The sequence below is a fragment of the Sinocyclocheilus anshuiensis genome, unplaced genomic scaffold, assembly GCF_001515605.1.
Source record: "Sinocyclocheilus anshuiensis isolate Anshui unplaced genomic scaffold, SAMN03320099.WGS_v1.1 scaffold964, whole genome shotgun sequence".
Classification (NCBI taxonomy): domain Eukaryota; kingdom Metazoa; phylum Chordata; class Actinopteri; order Cypriniformes; family Cyprinidae; genus Sinocyclocheilus; species Sinocyclocheilus anshuiensis.
In genome coordinates this window covers 719,888-725,882 of record NW_015552666.1, presented here as the reverse complement: position 1 = coordinate 725,882, position 5,995 = coordinate 719,888, and positions in this window count along the sequence as shown.

Sequence of the window (5,995 nt, the reverse complement as noted above, 5' to 3'; positions counted from 1 at the left end):
TAAATCACCTACGCTGTGAGGTCCTGCCAGTGTTCGCTCTCTGTGAAGAAAACGGCTTAGTAAACATACTAAATAATGTCTTAATGAGTAAGTAAAACACCAGAAAGGTTTATATGAGGGCTAGATTTAGAGAACAAACATTGCAGCGCTTGTGTGTGTGTGTGTGTGTGTGTGTGTGTGTGTGTGTGTGTGTGTGTGTGTGAATCAAAGTGTGTTGTGTGATTGTGTGTGCTATCCTTGACACATTTCTTTATCATTGAAATCTGTCCCATCTGTTTCCATGATGCAAAATATCTGTATTTTGATAACTTTTTCCACGTATGTTTGTAAAACACTTCAAATGTCCAAATATCAGCGTGTGTGCAGGTGTTTATGTATAGTGAATGTTGTTCGTCTTGCATTTTCTGTTAGGCTTGGACTTTCCACATGTAGATGATCTGGTCTATCTGGTCTGGATTAAAGGTGCACCAGCGAGTAATAGTTTTGTTTGGGTTTCACTGAGTGAAGCAATAGTGGCCTTTAAACTGAAATACCATACAAAAGTTGCATTTGTAAAATTACGGGTGAATAATTTGAGGAGATACCACATGATTTATTCTGCAACCGAAAGTGTGCCATCATAGGGGGTTATCAAAAGAAAGTAGCATTAAGCTGGTTATGTGATCTCATTATGGTGGTCACCATGGAGGAGGAATAAAATAGATTTTACTAAGCCATCAACTGCAGTCTTCATCTCATGCATTAATGTAAACATGTCTAAAGTACTGGTCATTACTTTTGGTGTTAAACATTTTAAGATGTTTGATGTAAAACACAACACAAGTTACTTTTTGCATAAATGATTCTGTACCCATGACTGTCGAAGAGAACTTTGGCTCTCAATTGTATCTGAGTGTAGAGAAAGAGGACATAAACTTTGGTAGCAGTGGCTTGGGTCTGACTTGTTTGTGTCAATGTGAGAGCATGTGGGTAATTTCAGAGCGTCAGTACCCTCCTCTCACCCCATCACACAATCAACATGTCTATATTCTACCACAGAAGAGGTTTGAATCCGTTGGTCAGTGTGCCTCTTTCACATCCTTCTTTCTGTCACATACACACGCACACATTTATTGAAAATATAATTGGCAGGAAATGTAGGCCATCATCCACATTAATAATTTTAACACCGTCTGGGTCATGTAACCCAGCACGCACACACACACACACACACAATGATAGGTGTCTATGTTACTCGCTGTCACACTTGAGCAATCTCAGCATTACAAGTTTGTCAAGTGTTTTATGTGTATGTGGTGAGGGAGCAGCAGTTTTTGATGCCTAATTTGAAATTATATCTAGGGACGCATGACATATCAGGACCATATCGGTTATTGGTATTTGATGATGTTGGGTATTTAATTATTCATGCTCATTTCTCCTATTTTTACATTTTAGAGCAGTGGTTCTAAACCCTTTTGACTCCAAGGCCCCACGTTGTCCACAACAATATTTGTGATTTCTCCATTTGTTCATGATGAATTGGAAAAGGATTAGGGATAAGGATGTTTTAAAATATTTTTGCTCAATTTTTATTTTATAAATAAATAATAATAAAATCATTTAGAGCTTGGCCTAACTAGAAGATGCCCATGGAGATTTTTTCATTTACATGACATTTCCAGATCTAGAATTATTGGGAACCTTGATTCTTCAAAGAAAATTAAAAAAAAAGAAAAATTGTTGAGAGTGTGAATTAAATTCTCTCTTTTTTATTTATTTATTTTAAAATCATTTTAGGTAGTCTTGGGGCCCCTTTGAAGTTTCATAAGAACTAGTTTTTAAAGTACCTTTTCTGCTATATGTAGATTATCAGCCATAACAATAAAATAATTATAGGCTTATTGATGGCAGAATTAAAAACCAGAATTTTTATTTTGGTGCACCCCTATTTACAAAAGCAGCATCTTTTTTTTTTTGACAGTGTGAAGTACAGATCACATATGTTTCCAGTTTTTAATTTGAGAAAAAAATCCAATACTAAAGAAGTACCATGGTACTATAATGGCATCAAATAATAATACCATAGTACTTTTAAACTGTCAAAAACCAAAAAGAAAACCTTTAGCAACCACGTAGCAATGCACTAAAAACCACTCTAGCAAATGATCTGACAGCCAACCACAACATCATGACAACATCACATGTATGGGCGAGTACAACTCAAATTGTCTTCATAAAATGTTTAGTTTTGTCATGTCCTTGTCATACTTGTATTTCTGAATGTGTTGGTAGGCATTGCATTTTTGCCCACAATTAGCCTCTGTATCTGCAAATTATGCAAATGACAGTTTATGTGTCAATGAGCGGCTTTATTTTTGTGTAGGTGTCTTCTAAAGATCTCCTCAGGTTTTTCATTGTCTGTTGATGTTACACAAGGTGTCTCTTTATCATTCAAATGCACAAACCCAGTCATCAGAACTGACTTATTATCTTTAATGTTTCAGGCAGATTCACGGATGAATGCAGTGCAGTGCATAGGTGGCGTAAGAAGATCTGGCTTTGTCCATGTTGACCTTTCCTCGTTGCATAAGCTGGTTTCCATCCATGCCAGCTTGTATTGTTTGGGCCCACAGTAGTGTGTGAACCCCCCAGTGGGTGCCAGGCTGATATCCAGTAACATAACACAAATACGCACATACACCATGACCCTTACCAAAAAGCCCCTTGCTGTCAGTCATGCACAAACTGGCTCATGCTCAATGGCCTAATTTCTCATTGTCTGTGGATTATGGTTTGGCAGAACTGAAGAACACCAAAGACCTTGTCTCAAAATGTTTCATAATCACATTTAGACACGGCAGCCTGATCTCATAATTATAATGAATTTAATGCATCATTATCAGAGGTGTCACATCCTTTGTATTTGGATCCAAGATTATAATCGGCACATTTAACATCAACCACACAGTCCAACAGTCACCATCACCGACACCTTCCATCAACTGTTTGAATGGTTTCTGCAGCTCATAGAGGTCTCCATGAGTATTAGGTCGAAGCCTAACCCCATCTCATCCAATTAAGACTGACCTTGACCTGAAACTGAAATATTTTTATACAACAATTAGTTCTGGTACTCTAATCTCAAGCCGCATTCCAAAAAGGCCAATATTTTTTTGGGACATTTCACTGTTTGTATCACACGGGTTTTCTTTGCCCGTGGTGTTCCAGGCCAGAAGTATGTGAGCGGTGTGGAGCAAGGGGGGTCTCTCACTTGTTAGTGGTAAGTGGAAAACTTAAAACCCTGAGTGGAGCTGGAAATTCTGTTGTGATTACAGTATATGCAGTGCTTGTCAAAATGAAAAGTTTGGTTCTTTGACTTCTTTTGAAAGTAATTTATACGAGGTGTAAACAAAAAATTTGTTGTAATAATATTTGTTCAGTTATTATAACAAGGAAATCAATTGCAAACGCAAAACAGTGAAATTATATATAGAAAAATAACAATAGATAGTCTATATGTTTTAATGTATGTCACAGATTTTTTGAGGGTAGATTGAGGCAGGGTTTAAAGTATATACAACTTTAAACTGAATTGTGATTTTAAAAGATTGTGTATTTACCCAAAGATTGCCTCTAGATGAACAGATTATAATCGGTGTCTATGGCTCTGGATTAGGATTGAGTCCTCACCCGGTGCTCATTGATCACACAGACTAATCCCAGTCTGGGAAAGTAGCACGGAGTAGAGAGTGTGTGTGTGTGTGTGTGTACACAGAGGTTTGTGTGCAAAGGCATGGTTGTCTCATTGTCCCATTGTTGTTTCAGGGCCTCAGGGATGATTTAATGTGTTTGTATGTGCGTGTGCTTTATGTAACCATGAGCGTCATCCTTGCCTGCTGCCTGATTCTTAAACTAAATTACAATACTGCTCATTGCTGAGCTTTTATTGTCGAGTGACTTTATCGAGACTTGTATGTGTGTGTATGTTGAGTGTGTGTGTACCTAGAAGTTTTTCAAAAGTTTAAAATACTTTCTTTTTTTAAGTTTGATATGCAACGAGGTGTAAACGTGGCGTAAACGTGTTTATATGCATTAAAAAATAAATTTCAGTCAGATTAAAACAGTAATTTGTATTTTTAAAATGTCTTACTGAAATCATATCAGTTTGATTTTTGTGAAGTCAGACTAACAGATTTAGTGAAATAATAGCGCAGCTTTGTCCAGCATCTAATCACACCACAGTTGGCCTCGGCTTTGTGTGCTTGACCTGAGAGATAAAGGTCACGCACAATCTGTATTTAATCTTTAAAATTTTGATTTCGCATTGTGTCAAGACCTGACCAGCGTAGTGCCATTCGACTCTTCTTTAGCTCAATTATAACATATTAAAGGGGTCACATGATGTTGCTAAAAATAACATTATTTTGTGTATTTGGTGTAATGAAATGTGTTTATGCGGTTTAAGGTTCAAAAAACACATTATTTTCCACATACTGTACATTATTGTTTCTCCTCTATGCCCCGCCTTTCTGAAACGCGTCAATTTTTACAAAGCTCATCGGTCTGAAAAGCGAGGTGTGCTCTGATTGGCCAGCTATCCAGTGCGTTGTGATTGGCCGAATACCCCAAGCTTGTGACGGAAATGTTACGCGCCTTGCAATACTGTGATGCCCTGGCCGGTCGGAGCGACGAGACAAAAACATTAAAACCCATTATATACGAGGCATTTGTTGCATCCAGTGGGGACATAATTACGGATTATAATGACTTATACTGTCTTTTTAAACATAAAACCATAAAAAACGTACCTACAGTCTGTGAGTCAGAACAGCCGGCATTGCGGCACTCTACCAGGATCAGGAAACAGTCCTCCATAAAATGCGCTGGACACATCGGAATATTTGGGTTTAACTGTTCTGGAACAGTGTTGTAAATACAACTTAACCACTGATTTCTAGTCGTGTCCTCTTTTGGAAGGCCAAACAAAGTATTTTCGCTTTTACAATGAAACACAGCGTCATACACGGCGGGCTAGAGTGAGCAGAGGCCGGCTTGAATGAGCGGCGGCGGGTGGGCTTGCGGTAACCACATGTGACGACCCCGGGCTGGACTCCGCTTCGTCCACGGTGAAAGCCGATCCGGCGATCCACAGCGCAAAGTTGATGTATTTCCTCAGCGACCAGCACGGATCAGCTCCAGGCATGACGAAGCGGATATCGTCTTCTTTTGGAAGGCCAAACAAAGTAGTTTCTCTTTCACAACGAAACACACAGCGTCTTCACGACATTGCGGCGGCGGCAACAACAATACTACAGCGAGAATAAAAGTTACGCCTTCATTCTTTGCATGAACATTTGGGCGGCATTATGCAAATCTTCCCACATCGTGACGTAGACATGTGGGGGCGTGTTAGAACGAGCCGTTTTAGGTAGGGTGGTTGACTCTTAACTTTTATAAAGAATATCTCTTTGGATTTGAGACTTTAGTCTTTGCAACTTTACAGATCTTCTTTATGCACCAAGAGCTTGTAAGGAAAAATTTAAATCGCAATCGCATCATATGACCCCTTTAATATAATTGAATCAACCAGTAATGTGAGTTTGGGACGGGACTATCTGTTCGTCTGAATCCAGTGGAAGCAATGTTCAGGAACTTTTGAAGAAGTCATTATATTTTGCACACTTCAACGGTAAGTTCACTGACTTTTAACCAACTTTGTATTGTTGCAATGTCGGTAGTAAGTACATGAACAAAATGTATTATTTTTCCATGTCTATTATTTTACAGATTGCTTGCACTTAGAGAAATCTAAGCGCACGTACTATTCGGATGACAATATTTAAGTCACAAACACTGTAGGCACACCCTAGTGTACACGTAAAAAAAACGTAAGTATTGAGCTTTAAGCTTTAAAACATGGTGAATTCCAAGGATGTAACCAAAATATTTAAGATTGAGGGCACCAAAGGTCAAGTCAAGTCAAGTCAAGTCGCCTTTATTTATATAGCGCTTT